This window comes from Lipotes vexillifer, unplaced genomic scaffold (genome assembly GCF_000442215.2).
Source record: "Lipotes vexillifer unplaced genomic scaffold, Lipotes_vexillifer_v1.1 scaffold385, whole genome shotgun sequence".
Lineage (NCBI taxonomy): Eukaryota > Metazoa > Chordata > Mammalia > Artiodactyla > Lipotidae > Lipotes > Lipotes vexillifer.
In genome coordinates, this window is record NW_006792323.1 from 758,663 (window position 1) to 779,747 (window position 21,085).

Here is a 21,085-nt window from a genome sequence, read left to right on the forward strand (position 1 = left end):
TAATATGGGAACGCCAGCGCCATAATGAATCAGAGAAACTATGCCCACTGAAAAGGGGTAGGGGGGACTGATGCTAGGAGGGACTAGGGTCCCAGCATTGCCAGATGTGCTGACATCTCTCCTCTCTCTCAGTGTGTGCCGTCACTCAAGGATAAAATACCATGGGCTCAGCAGCTTGTAATCTCTACCTTAGGATCTTGTCCCAAGGTTGTACCTCAGAACACTAACTAGTTCTGAAAGAGTGAAAGCCATTCAGAATAGCCTCCATGGTCATAACAGTTAGAAAAACACCAGGTTAAACCAGAGTTCATTGGGCTTCTTTACTACAGGGCTTCTGAGAAACTTAAGTGTGTTACTTACAAAGTGAACCTCCAAGAGTAGGCTCAGGGTATGAAGCATTTCGCAAACTCATCTGACCCTTGGACCCCCTTTCTGTGGATACTTCATCAGAGTACTTTGGAAGACCATGAAGCAATTTACTTTGCAGTAAATAATGTGAGTGTGATTCCTGTAAGTGAAAATCCAAGGGGAACAGTAGATGCTAAAAACAACCCAAAATAAGGATGCCTGTAAGTGACCTTGGCAAGTTAGAAACCATGATTTCAATATATGGAGTAAAAGTGGGAAACAATTGTGATTTTTTTTTTTTTTTTTTTCCTTACGTTATGCGGGCCTCTCACTGTTGTGGCCTCTCCCATTTGCGGAGCACAGGCTCCGGACGCGCAGGCTCAGCGGCCATGGCTCACGGGCCCAGCCGCTCCGCGGCATGTGGGATCTTCCCGAAACGGGGCACGAACCCGCGTCTCCTGCATCGGCAGGCGGACTCTCAAGCACTGCGCCACCAGGGAAGCCCACAATTGTGATTTTTTAAATCATCAGCTACACTGTGAATTAGACATTCTTATTCATGGAGTGTTTGGATTTCCAAGTTTTAAGTTGAGAGTGAAACTAGAAATGATAAAGAAAACCTATTCTATAGAATAATCTATTCCTCAGTACATGACAATATCTTGACTATTGATATTCATTCAACAAATATTTCTCACATACCTACTATGTGCCAGGCACTATGTCAGGCACTGAGTAGAGTCTAGGATTAAATTACTAGTGTAGCTAATGCCAGTTACAGCCTAAACCCAGGGATCAAATAAAAATGTGTATTTTCAATTCATAATTTGTCATAATGGGAAATTGCTAACACAACCCTCTCTATGAGGGTTTTTCTGACATTTTGAAAAGGAATATCTTAGTCTACAACCATTTACTGAGTCATAATGTGACCTGACTTGGTTTGTAGTTGCAGAGGTAGCATTGGCTTTCCCATCAGATACTGAAAATCAGAATACTAAGAGTGTGTTCATTTCAGCCTGGACAGTAGCTGCTGACTATTAAGAATACCAGTGCCGGCTTCCCTGGTGGCGCAGTGGTTGAGAGTCTGCCTGCCAATGCAGGGGACACGGGTTCGTGCCCCGATCCGGGAAGATCCCACATGCCACGGAGCGGCTGGGCCCGTGAGCCATGGCCGCTGAGCCTGCGCGTCCGGAGCCTGTGCTCCGCAACGGGAGAGGCCACAGCAGTGAGAGGCCTGCGTACCGCAAAAAAAAAAAAATACCACTGCTATTTCCTGTTCAACCTAAGCATTCTCCATTTGTCTCGTCATACTGTTCTTTGTTCTTCCTCAGTGTCATTCTGAACCTCCAAACATTTGTAAATATTGATGCCCGAATCGCATGCCACCTCTCCATAATGTCATCTTTGACCCTTCCAGCCAGAAGTAAACTTCACCCTTGGAAGCCCACTACTCACATCACAACTTTCTTATGGCTGTTGCTACTTCCACCTTAAATAAGAAATAATTTTTCAGTAATTTATTCAATAAATATATGTTAAGGAGTTATTATGTATACTGACAGTTGGAGATGAAGTAGATGCTTGTAACCTAGTATATATTTGAATGTCTTTTCTCTGCTTAATTTAAGCTATAGGATCATTGAATTCAGGATCCTATCTTATATATATGGAATGCAGTGGCTTGTACATATTTGCCAAATAGTTCACTAAACATGGGTTGTTTTTCCCCATATTTCTCAGTCTTAGTTTTCAATCCTATCGCTTGATGATGCTTCAGCAAAGAAGGTTCATTTTCCTGAAAAGAATATGTCCATTCCACTCAGAAACACTGTTGAGTTCCTCTCTTCATTGCTCTAATTTCAGTTCTATTTACAGGTAAAAAATTTCCTTCATTCTTAACCATTGGGCACAGAAAGCATGTAAGACAGTCTCAGCTGCAGATGTGGGGTTCTTCCAAGAATTCAGCTGGTGCCTGCCACCTGACAAGAAAATTACGGCTCAATTAGAGTGTGTCTCCTCGCGTTTTCTCCACAGTCGCTAAGCTTGCTCTCCCATGCAGATCCAGCTCTCCTCTCCTGTATATATCCCATCTTTCTCTGTTAATGAAAATTGTCCTTCAGTCTCTGTTTATCCTTTAGCCAACAAATGAGTTTCAGTGGCAGCGTTATGGTTACAGCCCACAGAAAGCTTTTCTATGCAGTAATTTAGCTGTCAGTCTGGAAGTGGTAAAGCATCAGGAAGATCGATGCTGAGCCCAGGGCATGCCTGAGCAGGTATCCTGCATGTCCTTACTTGGATGTGCACTTATTAAAGTAGATAGAAAAATGTGTGCCCTGATTTCTCTTGGCCATTACTGCATTATAGCTAGGGAAAAATATTTTTACTGGAACTCTGCTAATTGCCAAGAGCCCTCTTAATATCCATAGAGAGGATCGATCGGGATGGAGGGTGAAGATCATTTAGTGAGAGAATTGTCCTCGAATAAAAACTGGAAAAGCAAATGAGTGTGACATTTGTTGCAGGTCCCCTGATATATTATATCAGCATGCTGTTTTGGAATGATTTGGCAGGGGAGAGAAAGTATGAATGTGGGAGCTTCCTGTTGAAGAGCTGGTATGCAAAATAATAATTTCAGGCCCGTCAGCTGACTGATAACCATGAGCAATCAACAAATTGATAAATTACTTCTCCTGACACTTTGGTTTGTAGACCAACAAATTGTTTATTTGACTGTGCCTTTAGATTTGAGAAGGAGGGTACTGGAAGACTCACAGTCAGCATCTGATCATCAAACTCAATTTTTAAAAATTAATTCAGATATAGTTTATTGCTTTGTATTCTCAACAAACTTTGTTAGGATGAAGCAGTCTATTCAAGGACTTAAGTCCTCAGTTAAATTAGCAAGCTCATAAATTGAACATTTAGTAGTATACATGATATATATGCCTCATACATTATATATACATTACACATGCCTTATACATTTTATATATATAATATCAATTTATATATATAGTCAGTTTATATGTATATATATATAATGGCTATATCTATCTATCTATCTATCTATATATGTATATGTATGTATATATATATATATATATATATATATATATATATATATATATAAAATGGCAATTACTAGAGGTCTGTAACTATTTTAGACATGGATTTGCCCACATGTAGTTTTCTTCTCTTGAGTATTCAAGTGATCACCAGACTTTACTCTGTCCTGAGATTCCCAAAGTGTGTGTTCCATGGAACTCCTTATTGCTGAGATTTTCAGTGAATAAATGACTCCATGCTCAAATAGGTTTAAAAAGTTTTCTCAGTGTAGTCCCATTCTGAAGAGTCACGCTGAACAATTGCATATTAAGGACTTTGAGAAGGTCTTGGAATAAATTAAAACTTTTAAGGTGTTTTTTTAAAATAAAGCAAAGTATTCTCCAAACGTACTTAGCCACTGAAGTCTTTATTCAAATCAATTACATGTAGAAGAACAAGAGATTCTCAATCTGCTTTGACAGACATGGAGTTACCTTAGTTACCTTATGAACCACAGTGCTTCCCATGAGACAGAGGTCCGAGGGTGGAATTTCCAAGAAAAATTTTGTCCAGCGTGATGGGAACTGTAAGTGGACTCTTGGTAACCAAGGGCACCAGATCTCTGCTTTTCCCAGTCTTTTAGATCTTTGTTGGCATATAATTGTTCCTAGAAGTCTTTTATGATCCTTTGTATGTCTGTGGTACCAGTTGTAACATTTCTTTCATTTCTGATTTTGAGTCCTCTCCCTGTTTTGCATGGTGAGTCTAGCTGAAGGTTTGTCTGTTTTATTTATCTTTTCAGAAACTAGCTCTTTGTTTTATTGACATTTTTCATTGTCATCCTAGTCTCTGTTTCATTTATTTCTGTTCTGATATTGGTTATTTCCTTCTTTAGACTAACTTTGGACTTAGTTTGTGCTTCTTTTCGAGTTCCTTGAGGTATAAAGTTAAGTTGTTTCAGATCCTTCTTGTTTCTTAATGTAGGTATTTATCGCTATGCATTTCCCTCATATAACTGATTTTGCTGCATCTCATAAGTTTTGGTATGTTGTATTTCCACTTTTGTCTGTCTCAGAATATTTTGAATATTTTTATTTCTTCTTTGATGCATTGATTACTCAGTATCATGTTGTTTCATGTCCACATATTTGTGAATTTTCCAGTTGTCTTCTTATTGTGGATTTCTAGTTTCATGTTATTGTGGTTGGAAAAGATGCTTGATATGATTTTAGTCTTCTTAAATTTATTTAGACTTGTCTCGTGGCCTAACATGTGATCTATCCTGGACAGTATTCCATGTATGCTTGAGAAGAATGCGTATTCTGTTGCTTTTGAATGGAATGTTCTATAAATGTCTGTTAAGTCCATCTGGCTTAATGTGTCATTTAAGTCTAGTGTTTCCTTATTTTTTGTCTATATGACCTATCCGTTATTAAAAGTAGGATATTGAGATCCTCTATGATTATTATATTGCTGTCTATTTTTCCCTTTAGATCTGTTAATATTTGCTCTATTTATTTAGGTGTTCTGATATTGGGCTCATAAATATTTACAAGTGTTATATTTTCTTGTTGGATTGACCCCATTATCATTACCTAATTACCTTCTTTGTCTTGTATGACAGTCTTTGTCTTAAAGTCTATTTTTGTCTGATATAAGTATTGCTGCCCCAGCTTTCTTTTGTTTTCCATTTATGTGGAGTATTTCTATCCTGTTACTTTCAGGCTGTGTGTTTCCTTAAAGCTGAAGTGAGTCTCTTGTAGGCAGTATATAGTTAGGTCTTGGGGTTTTTTGTTTGCTTGTTTTTTTAATATACTCAGCCACTCTGCCTTTGATTGGAGAATTTAGTCCATTTAACATGTACAGTAATTATTGATTGCAGTGGACTTACTGCCATTTTGTTAATTGTTTTTTCTGTCTGCTTTGTAATTCTTTTGATCCTTTCTTTTCTTTTCCTTGATTTTTTTTTTTTTGTGATTTAATGACTTTCTTGGTGGTATGCTTAAGTTTCTTTCTCTTTCTCGTTTGTGTATCTACTATAGGTTTGCTTTGTGGTTACCATAAGGCTTACATGAAACATATTTATAAACAGTCTGTTTTAAGTTCATAACAACTTAAGTTCAAACATATTAAAGCTCTACATTTTTATCCTGCCCTTCCATGTTTTATGTTTTTGATGTCACAATTTTTTTTGTCTTGTGCATCCATTAAAATATGATACTTACAGTTATTTTTATGACTTTTGTCTTTTAACTTTAAATACTAGATTTATAAGTGATTACCTATCACCATTAGAACATTAAATTATTCTGAATTCAACTGTGTATGTTGTATATACTGTATACATACTTTTACCCATGAGATTTATACTTTCAGATGTTTTTCTTTTACTAGTTAGTGCACTTTTGTTTCAGCTTACCAAGTCCCTTTAACATTTCTTGTGAGGCCAGTCTGGTGGTGCTGAACTCCTTCAGCTTTTGCTTATCTGGAAAACTTCTTATCTCTCCTTCAATTCTGAAGGACAACTTTGCTGAGTAGAATATTCTTGATTGGCAAATTTTTTCTTTCATCACTTTGAAAATATTGTGCCACTTCCTTCTGGCCTGCACAGTTTCTGCTGAAAAATCTGCTTATAGTCTTATTGGGGTTCCCTTGTAAGTAGCAAGTTGCTTTTCTCTTGCTTCCTTTAAGGTTCTCTCTCTGTCTTTAACTTATGACTATTTAATTATAATCTGTACTGTTGTGGGTCTCTTTGGATTATCTAATTTGGATCTTTATGGCTTCCTGTACCTGGGTGTCTGTTTCCTTCCTCAGGTTAGGGAAGTTTCCAACCATTATTTCTTCGTGTAAGTTTTCTGCCCCTTTTTCTCTCTCTTTTCCTTCTGAGACTCCTCTAATGTGAATCTGCTTGATGTTGTCCCATAAGTTCCTTAAACAATCTTCACTTTTTATTCTTTTTTTTTTTTTTTTTTTTTTTTTTTTTTTTTTTTTTTTTGCTTCTCTGATTGGATGAATTCCACTGCTCTGTCTTTGAGTTGGCTGATTCTTCCTTCCACGTCATCTAGTCTGCGGTTGAACCCCTTTATTGAACATTTTAATTCAGTTATTGTATTCTTCAGCTCTATGATTTCTGTTTGGTACTGTCTTATATTGTCTATCTTTGTTGATAAAATTTTCACTTTGTTCATGCATTGTTCTCCTGACTTTGGTGAGAATCTTTGTGACTGTTACTTTGAACGCTTTATCAGGTAGGTCACTTACCTCCATTTTATTAAAATAGGTCTTTTTCTGAGGTTTTATCTTGTTCTTTTGTTTGGAACATATTCATCTGTTTCTTTATTTTTCTTGACTCTCTGTGTTGGTTTCCATGTATTAGATAAAACAGCCACCTCTCCCAGTCTTGAAGGAATGTTCTCATGTAGGAGATAAGACTTATCATTCAACCCTCCCCTAACTCTTGATTTACACCTTTGTGATTGTCCAAGCAGCCTTCTTTGTTCTTAGTGGCTCCCAGAAGTTGAGGATGTGCCAACACCTGTCAATATCCCAAAGCAGAAGATCACAATCAGCATCTAGATGCAGGCTGATGGGAAGCTGGACCCTTAAGCAGCAGCTTTCAAAGTGTGCACCTCTTCAGGGGAAGACTGGGAGGTGGGTGTTTCTGTCTGCTCCCTCTGCTCAGAGCCCTGCAGGCGTAGTCACTTAAGAACTGGTTCTTTCTTTGCTACTATCCCATTGAACCTGTGAACACAAGGCCCACTGGTCACCAAAGCCAGGCTATCAAGGGATGCATCCTCTAGGCATTAGCCACAAAAGCTTTGGCACCAGATATGTGCACAAGCTCCTTTCTCAGATACAATGGCAGCCTGGGATGTGGCAGAGGGTAAATGTGAAGATTGTGCCAGCTGGCATCCCCCATCTCTGAAAATGATTGCAGCTGGCCCCCGGATGTGTGTTAAATTAGAAATCTGCCCCCCCAGGACACAGCTTTTAAGATAAGCAAATTGGCCTCTTTCAGGGAAAGACAACCAGGGCTTTCTGTCTGCTGTCTCTACACTGTGCCCTAGAGGAATGGTGGTTAGGAACTCTTTCTCTATTTGTTTACCGTTCTGTAGCACCCACAAACATAAGCCCCACAGAGCACCAGAGCCACATCTCATGGGTGGCAGCTGCAAAAACTAGAGCACTGGACATGAGCACAAGCTTCTTTTTGGGAGATATCAACAACCTGGCAGGAGGCCGAGGGAGAACATGAAGGTGGCATCTGCCTGCCTCTGCAGTCTCTGGATAGAATTGCATTCAGCCTTTAGATGTGTGTTAAATTAGGAGCCTGCTCCTCAGACCCAAGCTTTTAAGATAAACAAATGGGCCTCTTTTACTGTAAGATTGGGTGTGTTTTAGTTTGCTGCCTCTGCACTGGGTCCTGGGGGCTTTTGAAACTGAGCAGGACCCTGTGGGCCTCCTGGGCATGGAAGCCTTTCTGTTTCCCCCGTTTCTTGTTTGTAGGCAATAGGCCTCAGCCTCCATGACCTTCCCTGAGTTCCAAAGGGAAAGTTCAAACAGCTATTGATCAGGGAAGGCAGGGGATGCAGAGACAAGGGAGGAGCAGCCAAGATACAATAGTGCAGCCTCGGGGCAGGGCCCTGGTTCCCCCTCAAGGGGTACACGTAACAATATCTTTGAGCTCTTCTGCAGAACTAAACCCCCAGCATATGGAAGATGTTAACTACTTGATGAAGCATTCTTTATTCCAGAAAGAAGCTCATCAGGAGGCCACCTGAGGCCAGATTAAAGGAGCCAGGCGCTGCACACACCCTGATCCTTACCAGCAGCCCTGCCCTTGAACCATTGCTATAAAACTCCTCACCAAATCCTCCTTCAATGGACACACAGGTTTTAAAGGGTATGAGCCTCCTGTGTCCCCGTTTGCCTGGCAAAGGAATAAAGCTAATCTTTTCTACTTCACCCAAAACTCTGTCTCCAAGGTTCGATTTAACACCTATGCACAGAGGCAGAGTTTTCAGCATCATTTTGCCACAGTGAGTCCATGAAAGCCATTTAGGAACTGTTTCTTAGTTCAACTGTAGCCTTGTGGGTGTTGTGGATACAAGTCCTATTGGCTTTCAAAGCTAGGTGTTTTAGGAGCCTGTCTCTCAGGTGGAAGTCTTAAAAGTTGGACACCAGATGTGGAGTACAAACCTTTCATTCCTCAGGGAGAAGCTGGGAGTCACGTGTCACTGCCCCGAGGGCAAGGTTTATGGCAAGATTATGTCTCAGGTTCTCCTACCTATTTCAATATGTTTTTTTTCTTGTTTTCACAATGCATAGAAGTTACTCCATTTCTGAATTTCTTTCAGAGGGAATTGTTTTGTATGTAGCAGTAGATTTGGTGTGTGTTTGGGAGGAGGTGAGTTCAGGAGCCTCCTACATCTCCATCTTGATCTGGAATCTCATGAATTTACTCTTTATCATTATGAATTATCCCTCTCTATCCCTGATAATACTCTTTGTCTTGAAGCTTTACTTTGCTGATATTTATGTACCCACTCCAGCTTTCTTTAGATAACCTGTTTCCATGGTATATTTTTTCAATCTTTTTTTTAATCTATGTCTTTATATTTAAAATGTAAATATAAAGACCATATAAAATATAAAGGTAAAGAGCATAGAAGTGGGAACAGCTTTTTTCTGAAGCCAGTCAGACAGTTCATGTTTTTCAGTTATTTAGTCCGTACACATTTAATGTAATTGTGATATGGTTGGGTTTATGTATAACATCTTATATTTCTCCCATTTTATCTTTATAACTATTTTTCTTCCTCTCCTACCTTTTTTCTAGATTATTTGAGAGTTATTTTAGCATTGTTTTATCTCCTCTGTATGTTCATTAGCTATATTTCTTACAGTTCTATTTTGTATTTGCTTTAGAGATTATATTCATCTTTAACTTATTCTAGTCTGCTTTGATTTAATGTTATATCTCTTCAAGTATAATGTTAAAAATCTTACATATCTTTCTACTTATCCCCTCCTGTCCTCTGTGTTACTTCTCTTGTATCTTTTTTATATATTTTATGAACCCCAAAGCACAAGTCATCATTTTTCTTTAAGCAATCATTTGTCTTTTAACAAATAAAGAAAAAAGATTATTTATGTTTACCATGTAGTCATCTTTTCAAGAGCTCTTCAAGTAGACTTGAATTTCTCCCTTATAGTATTTCACTTCAACCTGGAAAACTTTCTATGACATTTATTATAATGCAAGTGCTCTAGTACCAAAGTCTTGAAACTTACGTTAATCTGAAAATGTTTTTGGACTGCCTTTGTTTTTGGAGAATATTTTTGTCAGCTCCAGAATTCTAGCTTGTCTAGTTTTGTTTTTTGATTTTAGTACTTTACAAATGTTGTTCCATTGCTTTCTGACCTGCATGGTGTCTGATAAAAACAGCAGTTACTCTTAACTATTGTTTTTCTGTATGTGACGTCTTTTACCCTGTGGCTGCTTTTAAGACTTTTCTCTTTATCTTCTTTTTTCAACATTTTTAATATGATGTGCTTAAAGTTTGCTTTTTCTTATAATTATTCTGTTTGGGATTCATTAAGCTCCTGGGATCTTGATAGTTAAAAAATATTTTGGGACAATAATATGGGACATTATTAATCATTTTTGTTCAAATGTATTTCTTTTGCCCCAGTTTGTCTCTTTTCTCCTTTGGGGATTCTGGTTACATGTATTATATATATATATGTGTGTATATATATATGTATCTATCTATCTATCTGTCTGTCTGTCTGCCTCAGGTCTTAGTTGCAGCTTGCAGGATCTTCATTGCTGCGTGTGGGGTCTTTGTTTCCGAGGGATGGATCTTTAGTTGGGGCATGTGAACTCTTTAGTTGCAGCAGGCATGTGGGATCTAGTTCCCTGACCAGGGATTGAACCTGGGCCCCCTGCATTGGGAGCTCAGAGTCTTAGCCACTGGACCACCAGGGAAGTCCCCATGTATGATAAACCATTTTATGTTGTCGCATTGATCACTAAGGGTCTAGTCATTTTTATCTTTTAATCTTCTCTGTGCTTCACTTTTAGGCAGCTTCTGTTGACCCTTCTTGAAGTTCACTGGTCTTTTCTCTTGCCATTTCCAATCGGCTATTGATCTCATCAATGAAATTTTTTCCTTTCAGACTATGTTCTTCAACTTCGGAATTTTTACTTGGACCTTTTATAGTTTGCATTTCTCTGTTGTGATTTGCCTCTTGTTCCCTCATTATGTCCATCTTTTATTTAAATCATTTTAATTTTAACTATAATTTTTTTTTTTTTTTTGGTTGCGGTACGTGGGCCTCTCACTGTCGTGGCCTCTCCTGTTGCGGAGCACAGGCTCCGGACACGCAGGCTCAGAGGCCATGGCTCACGGGCCTAGCCGCTCAGCGGCATGTGGGATCTTCCCGGACCGGGGCATGAACCCGTGTCCCCTGCATCAGCAGGCAGACTCTCAACCACTGCGCTACCAGGGAAGCCCCATAATAACTTTTAAAATTCTTATTTGCTGATTCTAACATCTGTGTCATGTCTGGGTTTCTATATTTTCTCTCTCATGGTTTTTTTTTTTCCTGCTTCTTTTATTGTCTATTAATTACTGAATGTATGCTAGACGTGGTAAATTCTGTGTTGTTGGCTGTCCGGGTTAAATTATCATTCTTTAAAGATGTCTGAGTTTTGTTTTAGTTGGCTTTTAAGTAGCTAGAGTCTCAGGTTGGCCTTAGGTTTTTTGGGGAAAAATATAAAGTAGCTCTGATTATAGGCCTAGAGTTGCCATGCTTCTAAGGTATAACGTTTATAAAGTGTCACCTGAATTTTCTGGATATTCCACAAAGTCTGTCCACTTTGAGTAGAATTGAAATGTCTTCCAGTGCTGTGTTACCTTCGGAAGCTTCATTCATCTCCCCACTGTCAGTAGCTATTCTCCACCAGACCTCAGTGAGTTACACCCTCTGGATGAAAATAGCATTTGGCTAATGATTCAGTAATTAATCTTCCTATAGAGAACAAACTATTTTAGATTTTTTTATGACTAGAAAATTATTGGCATTTGGGGAGGGGTTTATTAAATACTGTTTAGAAGAGATGTGTAAGCTGTTCTTTTAGGATTCATCAGAAAATGTAAAGGGACATTTTTGCTATGATTTCCTCTTGTTTTAATTATATTGCTCTTGTATTTCCCTCCTTTTTATATTCCATCTGTTTGGGTTTTTTAAACATTTCTTTCCAGCTCTTTGAATTTTATCTCTATTTTTCATATGTATATTTATTTTAATCTAAAATTTTAATTCGATTTTAAAGTCAATTTTGAGTACTTTTTTTAAAAAGAGCATTTGCCAACTTGCATAGACCCCACCATAAATCAGTGTAATCTCCTAAATATTTCCATTTTTTCCACCACTTCACTGAATGCTAAAGTACATTTTTATGCAAGAGTCATGACAAACAAGAAATCATTTGTGTAATATTCTTTCCATGTAAAATTACAAGGCAGAGCTTCCAGTGCTTTTAGTTGAATAAACTACAGATTAATAGAATCCATTATTTTGAAGATATCCTAAGTCATGCATCATTCCAAAAGCAGAATACCAAGAGGTGATCACTATAGATGTGCCACCTGAAGTTCAAACATACTGGATTATTTTATCACTTGGAATTTATTCTTTGGCAAGCAACAGTGTCATCTGTTTGTGTGAAAGTGAAGCAGAACTTCTTTTAAAAATGTAGCAAAAGCCATAGAAAACAGAATGATCAGGCATCCTACCGAGGAGCATGAGATAATTATTCTCAGGTTAACTTGGTTTCCAATTTTATTATTTTTTAATGATGAATCTACTTTTATCCATTGTGTCACAGAATGGGAAAAATCTGAATGAATCATTCTTCAAGGATGTTCCAGATTTTGGTAAGAAGTATGTTTGGGGGGATTATTGGGGTTTTTGTTGTTCATTTTACTGCTTTCACATTTCTGTCTTGTCTCCTTCTCTTCTTCATTCCCGTAGATTTTCCTTGTTCGAGTCTCTTTTCTGCCCCCTGCTAAATTTTCTTTACGACTTTTACCGATTTGTTGGGTCGGCCAAAAAGTTAGTTTGAGTTTTTCCATGAGAAAGTTCATTAAGAAACCCAAAAGTTCATTCCCAAAGGAACTTTTTGTCTGACCCAATAGTTCATTTCCTTTATTCTTTCCTGAACACAAAACTGAAGATAAACACTCTTAATTTAAAGAATCTAATTTCTTCGTCTTGGTCAGGGCGCACTTCCTCCCAAATGATGAAATTAGGAACTCTTGGCTTCATCATCTTCTTTCTGCCTTGCTTGTTCCTGCCCCAGACCCCTCACAATTGTCCTGATTTGTTCCAAGCTCCTTCTCATGCTCTTCGCTTTGACTAGTCTAATGAAATGATCTAAACTGAAAGTAGCTGAATTTGTATTTTTATTGCATGAATCAGGGTAAGCTAAACTGCTGTAACAAATAGACCAAAATCTGTAACACTTAGAAGTAGCAAAAGTGTATTTCTTATTTATAAATCAACCTACTGTGGGTGTTCAGGCAGCTCTCCTCCTTATAAATGATTCAGGGACTTGGGCTCCTGCTGTCCTGTGGCTTTGCCAGCCTCTGTACCCTTGATTAAGAAGCATGGTCTTAACAGGTTTACCACAGCCAGGGCTCTTGGTGGAAGAGAAGAGAATGTAACAGAGGGTCACTCACCTCTTAATGGTCTGGACACAGAAATGGCCCATGTCGTACCCACTCACATTACACTCTAGCTGTGGGAGTGATGGATTCTGCTTAGACCTGAATGATACCCACCACTCGTCCAGCTCCTAGCAGAAGAACATGGAATGGGTGATCCACAGGAAAGAGCAGTTTTGTTATTAAACAAAGTGATAGTGGGCAAGATAACTTTAGATGTTCCATCCATTTTAGAAGAGTTCCTTTCCATACTTGTGTACTATAACATTTGAGTTGATGCTCACGACTTGGTAAGGTAAGCACATGAGTGGGGCAAGTAAGACATCTGTCTTCAGGAAAATTGTTACCATATGAAGATTTTGAAACAATTTTGAGTGATATAAGGAAGACATGTTTTTTTATTTTTTCTCCCAAATGTGCGTTTAGGTGTAGTGGCTAAGGTCATACACTCAAGAAGTCATACTTCCTGGGTTCAAAGCCAGGACCCTCCACGTCTTACCTGTGTGACTTCCTAACCATGCAACCTCAGGCCAGCTGGCCTCTTGATGCACCAGAGTCTTCTTCCATAAAATGGAGAGGATCATAGTAAATATTTCATAGCTTTGCTCTCGAGAGTAAATGAGGTAACGCACATACATTGCTTTGACGAATACCTGGCACGTAGTAAATGCCCAATAAATGTTACACTAGTGGTGGCGATTATTATTAGATTTATTATTCATTTTCTCACCCAAGTACATACATGCCTTCCAGGCGTGGGCAGTTTCTGGCTCTAAAAGAGAACGCTCTTGACAAGTGTTAGACCTCAAGGATTAAAAAAAAGAAGAAGAAAACAAAAAAACCACCTAGAAAATGAGACCATTATTTATTTAATTTCATGCCTTCTGAGCTAGCCTTGCCTCCTGATGGTATTTCTATTTGTTTTCACAAAAGTCAATATTTTTCTGTTTCTCCATTTAAGATATATTTTTATGTGGGGCATGTAAACAGTATATGAAACTACTGAAATTACATTCTTCCAAGTGTAGGATCAAAACAGAAAGGAAGGTATGAGCCTGCAACCGTGCTTCACAGGAAGGTTGTAAAGGCCGATAATTTTGCTTCCACAGAAACCAAAAATAAGTAGGAGGGGAGAGAGGGAGAGCATGTTTGATAATTAGAGATTTCACAGTAGGGATCTCAGGCAGGGGGTCAAATTCGTATGGATAAATGCATTATTTGGCTAAACTTTCTGTGATCAAGGAGGAGCTTCATCTGGTTTTATATCAGTGTATTAGAAGTGTATTCACACTTCTCCTTGCTGTTTCTCAATCAATCCTCCAGTGACTTGATGCACCATGTCTAATTCTTCATAAATCAGCTAAACTTTAGAGTGATATTGACAGTGGCTTTGCCGACCCCATTGTTTTCTGTCAAGAGTTTTATTCGGCTTCAAAACAATTTGCCGTGAACGCCCTTGTTTGCTTGCCACTCGGGGTCTTTGTTTGGACTGAAAACTTTGATTTATAGCTGCAAATAATTGATGGCTGTGGGGTAGAGGGATCATAGCTCATGCTCCTCCTCTTTTAATCTAGCTTTGCCCAGAAGTCCATGTAGTGGAGCATTCTCAAGGGAACAGGGCTGGGAAATTTTCCATATACCCAATGGGAGGCCATTCATCGTGGTGAGGAGCGTGTTTGTGAAAGTAAAGAAAACAAAAGTCAGACCACCTCAAGATGGCTTATCAAAAGAATAGATGTTAAAGTTGATGTATTCATTGTGGGACATTTATAAAGAAAAACCAAGCTATCTGGTGAACCAGATATACTCGCTACTCTGAAAGTGAAATTTTATATTAATATTTCGAATTATTAATATTGAAAAGGCTCTTCAAAGTCCCTGACAAGTTGCTCAGTTGTTGACTGGGGAGCAGTTGAAAGCTCGTTTTAAATGGCATAGTCTTTTTACTAATAATGAAAAAGGGGAAAAGATACAGATTTTTTGTTTGTTTTTGGCAGCCTCATCACAATATAGCTTGGGGTACCTGTCATTCTAGTACATGCTGAATTTAAGGCCATGTTCCCTCCTCACCCTTTAGGTTTTGCTAATTCGAAAAGAATCAGTGAAACTTTCTAAGTTGCACATTTCTTTAGGGTGCAAAAAAACTGATACTAAGGTTCTGAAAGTAATTCGAGATTCTTCTCAAGGGTTAGAAAGAATAGCATGAGCCAGTTTTCTTTTCTTTCATATTCATTGTGAAGATATCAGACTTTATAATTTATTTTTAGTTTATTTTGGTTTTTCTCCATAAAAATTACCTTACCAGCTAAGGATATTTCATTATATTTCAATAGCCTACTCAGAAAAAATATTACATACACATTTTTGCAAGTGAATTATAATGCCAATATTAGAGTAAATTCATCACTAGATACAGTAAATTTTAGGTGGTTTATTTACACAAAATATTTTAGTGATTGAGAATGTTGATCCTTCAGGGAAAAATAAAGGAAGTAACAAAGAAAATCAAAGAGAATTGTAAGCACTGATGGGAACTGGATCATATCCTACAAAAATATCCCAAATTATGACAAGAGCTATGCTGAAATACTGCTTAATATCAGCTCACTCTATTTACTAAGTAAACAGCTCTTACCATTGAAGTGGAAGTTAAAATGGTCCGAGGCAAGCACATCGTGGTTCATTTTTTCATGTACCTATTGATGTAGGCATTATTTGAAGTTACTTGTTTTATTTTGCATTGTTTTATCTCAGTGATATTCAGCAATAGCAACCCTCTCCTTGGAAGAGAAACCAAGAACATTTTCAATTCATTTCCTCCTCTTTAAAGGGGTTTGAACTGATAAATAGTTCCCATGTGAATGATGATAAAGTCAAAATGGAAATAATGCTTTTCATAGATTGTATTCCTTGTTAAATCAGAATTCTTTGACATGAGGAGAAAGACAGTTCCCAGATGTTGGTACCTTGGGACTCAGAGTCCCGATTCAATGACACGAGAATCGATGGGTCTTGGAGAAGAATCCCGTATCATTGACCAGATGTGGGGTGTAACTTCAGTCCAGGTCTACCGATGTGACTTATCAGAAACATATTCGTTAACCAAATGACAGGAAGCAGTAATTAAAATCCATAGTTAATCTGAATGAAAGCACAAAATAAACACAGACATAGGGCAACTTTGAAGGATTAAAAATCCATTTCCTTGAAAGGGATGAGAAACAAATTCTGTGCTACCTTATCAGAAAGAAGCTTCAATCAAAATAAACCCCCTATAGAGATGAGAAGCATGCATGGCAGTGTTTTTTAGTTCTTTCTTGGGGAAAAGTATTTGAGGAAAGATTCTAATAGAGGATATTTTAAGCCTCCCCATACTGCTGCTATTTGTTCTTTGTTCTAATAGCTCTGCATTTCAAAGCCAACATTTACTTGTTTTGTACAAGTGTTCTTTTTTTCTTTAATTTAAAAAAAGATTTTATTGGACTATAGTTGATTTACAATGTTGTGTTACTCTCTGCTGTATAGCAAAGTGAATTAGTTATACATATATCCACTCTTTTTTTAGATTCTGTTCCCATACAGGTCATTACAGAATATTGAGTAGAGTTCCCTGTGCTGTACAGTAGGTCCTTACTGGTTATCTATTTTATACATAGTAGTGTGTATATGTCAATCCCAATCTCCCAATTTATCCCTCCCCTGCCCTTCCCCCTGGTAACCATAAGTTCGTTTTCTACATCTGTGACTCTGTTTCTGTTTCGTAAAGAAGTTCATTTGTATGTACAAGTGTTCTAATTCTAAGAACTATTTCACTACCTGTGTTCAGTATGTTAACTTCCCTCCCTTAAAAAAATAAAAAATCCCCTGTCACTTTACTTACAATCCCCTGTGTTCTTAAGAAGTTAAAGCTTCAGAACAACATATCATTCTGGACATTTTCCATTCAACCACCTTCCTATTGTCTGATGCTCTCATATAATGTGGATGTTTTTGCTTTGGGGAACAAGATTTTTTGTTGGACTTTGGGGGCACAGCTCCTTAATACAGAGTTGATGAATCTCCTCTCACTTCCTGTAAAAACAGTTTAAATTAGGCCAAAATAGAATATTCGTGTTACTAAGGAAACAGAAATGCCCCCCAAATAAAATATAACATTTTAACCATAAGTAGAGAAGGATTTCAGAAACAACCAATATGCACTTAAAAGAATAATTGCTCTATGGTGTAACAAGCATCTCTTGTTCAAACTCACACTCCATTTTTCATGTGGGGGAAAGAGATGAGTTCCTTCAAGGAATGTCTAAAATAATCCATGATCTCGAAAGTACTACATACATATTATTAAAATAAAATATGAAGCCTGTTGGCTGTGTTCCAGAAAAGCTGAACTGGGTTAAAGGACATAATGAACAGTCATAGCTTTGCGTGCAATTATTTAATTGGGGAATAGATTTTTCTACTGCTGTCCCTAGCAGTAGCAGCCATTTGATCCCGAGGCTTGGATTAAATGTTTCATCAGTAGTGCCTATTTAAGGATCTTTGTGGAACAACAAGTCAGTCCCCTGGGCAAGCCCATGTCACCTGCAATAAAGAGATCCATGCAAGTGAGTGAGAGGTAGTTTTTTGCAAGATGTGCAGAGCATTGAACGTGCATGGTGCTTCCCGGATGCTTTCTGAGCTTTGAGGGTGCATGGTCTCCTGATGGCAAAGGTTGGAAGCTGAACTCGGTGTGTCCATGGGTTTTATGTTTTCCTTAGGAAAATGAATTCTCAAGCTCCGGCCCTCTTTCCAAGCACAGGTAAGTCCTTGGAGAGCAGGAAAAGTGCCCAGAAACTGTGATGAGCCATTCTTTTCTAGGAAATAGCTGCTACCAAACCAAACCTTAACACTGGACAGCTCGTGGCTTTATGCCTGCTACAGAACCCACCATCTGCTTCATATGGGGTAGATATAAATTTTATAGACTTCACAGTTATCTGTTAGTTGTTTTTAGTTTGGTTAGGTATTTTCCCCTGCGTATTCTCCGAGCGGTCGTAGACAGAATGCCCGTAGCTAAGGATGACTGGAATATTTGGAAAGTGGGCACTAAAAGGCACATGTCACATTAAAACAGTTGAATACATTTAAAGGCATCCTGGAAATTGAAATCTGAACATCTGCACCAAAAAAGGCAAAAAAATAGAATCTGTTGTTGCTACTCTCAATAGCATGTAAAAAGCCACGTAAAAATGTTTAACTTGGGGTTTATTTTTCCCTTTGTGATACCGTGATCATATTGGTATGGTCTGCATATTCTACAGGTTATGTCAAAATTGATAAAAATGTGTCCTGCAGGGCTTCCCTGGTGGCGCAGTGCTTGACAGTCCGCCTGCCGATGCAGGAGACGCGGGTTCGTGCCCCGTTTCGGGAAGATCCCACATGCCGCGGAGCGGCTGGGCCCGTGAGCCATGGCCGCTGAGCCTGCGCGTCCGGAGCCTGTGCTCCGCAAATGGGAGAGGCCACAACAGTGAGAGGCCCGCATAACGCAAGAAAAAAAAAAACAAAAAGAGCCTGTGCTCCACAACGGGAGAGGCCACAGCAGTGAGAGGCCTGCGTACCACAAAAAAAAAAAAAAAAAAAAAAAAAAAATGTGTCCTGCAATGCAGTTGAATCAGAAGATGTTCTGTGGAGATTTATTTTCAGGATCTGGGGATATGTTCAGGCATGCTGTTTCACTCAAATTAAGAAACCAATTGCAGCGCGTTGTTCTTTTATAGACTTCTGGTATCTGGATAATTGAATGGCTATGCTCTTTCTCACTATAGCTTAAGAGGCATCTTTCCGAGATTGGGGAAAAGTAGAAACAAGTGCTTTTACAGCCAGGCTCCAGGAATCTGCTGACTAGGCACTTAGGGAAGAGGAGGTGGTCCTGTCGGTTGCTTTAAAATGTTCACAGAATCTTTCTCCTCTGTTAAGTGGTGGGGAAAAAAGTATCCAACCAAAAAGGTTGCAAGCTATAGTGATGTCTGAGCTCTTTTGAGAACAGGATCACAAAGCAAGTACTCCAAATGCCTTTTTCTCCTTGTTTCATGTAGGATTTTTTGTTTGTTTGCCCAAGATCTTAAAAAAAAAAAAAAAAAAAAAGATTTCACAAATGAAGTGTCTCTATGCTGCTAATTTGTAAGCAGGCATTCCTCCAGAGTTTAGAGAAAATTGAGGTAAAAACTATTTGTCTCACTTTTATTTCGATGTTTCTAATCCCACCTTCCCCATGTCCTGGGAAGAGATGCAACCTCTGTGCTCTGTAGCCCACCGTGTGCCACTAAGAGCAGGCTGTTACCTGGAAATTGGAATCTTTGACTCAGATTACAGGCCTCCTCCTTTTATTTTTCCAGAAAAGAATGCAAGACAACATTTACAATTGTGCAGAAGTTTTGTGAATGTCAAAAACATGCCTCTGAGAAGTCTGTGGTCCTGCTATGTAATTGCTCTTGTTTATCAGGACATGTTTTTCACTGGATGGATTCCCAGACAGTAATGTCACCTGAACATGAGTTCTAGGTTTGAGGGAGGTTGTTTGATGCAAAGGTCATTTTTCCTCGTGCTCGTGCTCAGTCTCTAATGTTAATTTAGGAGGTAGGGCACAGGGACTGAGCCTACAGCTCAGAACGACTGAGACATTCCCCAGAGCATTACAGAGGTGAGGCAGAAAGGGGACTTAAAGTGACAGTATTCCACTCACCGTGTTCGTCTAGCTGGCATCTGTCCTCGCTGAGAGCACAAGTGTCACTCGCGGTGGCACTGACTTGGGATCAGTGCCCTGTCGCGGTTTCCCTTGCCCTGATGTAGGTGGTGAATGAGAATTCTCTTGCTCATAGTGGACGTTCTCTTCTACACGATTTGGCTTCCTTCTCCACTAGAAGATTAGCTTTGAGTTGTTTCAGTTTTCGTTATGTGATCCAGCATTACTTAAAGCTCTGGTTTTTCTCCTTTTATACAAGTACCTGGGTTGGGATTGTTCTGTTGTTGTTGCTGACTAATTTTTATTGGTCAAAGTAAGGAGTGATACTCCTCAGGAACTCCTGTGAACACGGCACTTGGAATTCATCACCACAGTGTTATATGTATTACATATATATATCATTCCACACTGAAATCTGTGACTCTTCCTGTGACCAGCGTTATGCTGGGACTGCGGCATCTTCAGAGCGCTGCCCTCCTGCTCGCTAACATGTGCTGCGTCGTTTCCCTCACTCTCGTTCTCGCCCGGTGACTACCGTGTGTCTCTAGTGGGGTGCACGTATGTTTAGGGCAGCTCTTCTCAGACTCCAGTGTGCGTGCACATCACCCAAGCGGCTGGTTACAGCGCGGTCTGTGAGGCAGCCAGTCATCAGGGGGCCTGCGATTCTCTAATCCTGGAAGGCACCCCTGAGATGTCAGTGCTCCTGGGCTGGGGGTGGCAAAGGTGCAGGACACCCTCTGTGAACTACAGTGGAGCAGATTATGTGTCAGCCCACGCAGATCACGGGACAGACAGTGAGGAGGGGGACATTTAGCTGACACAGTCACCCATTGCACGCAAGTCACATGCTATGCTAAATAACTGTGGACTGTCCCTGATCTTTACAGTACCCTCTACCTGGTTTGAAAGATAGGCGTGGAAACCGTTAATTGCGACAAAGTGAGTTAAACAGAGCTTCATACCAAGATGGCACCCAGGGGAGGGAGCAGCTTTGCAGCTGTGGGTCATGGAGCCACCACAGAAGTGACCTTGTTCCTCTGAGTCTTGAAAGGGGAGAAGTTTCCGAGCTGATGAGGTAGGAAGCTATCTGTTCAAAGGTAAAGAGGCATGATGTACCATCAAGTGTTTGAGGGAGCTCCCTGTTCCTGGGGCAGGGGCTGCACGTGTACAAGGATCAGGAAATGCAGTTCATATTTCTTTGAAATGTCTGTCTTATGCCAGGCATTTCACATTT

The 21,085-nt window shown here is 39.2% G+C and overlaps 1 non-coding gene across 1 annotated transcript; it reads right to left on the reverse strand.

Annotated features, from left to right (window-relative positions):
- Positions 1 to 10,314: 10,314 nt before the first annotated feature.
- On the reverse strand, positions 10,315 to 10,387 carry TRNAG-CCC (transfer RNA glycine (anticodon CCC)). Its single transcript has one exon. It is a non-coding gene; the product is annotated as a tRNA-Gly (tRNA).
- Between the last annotated feature and the right edge of the window lie 10,698 nt (positions 10,388 to 21,085).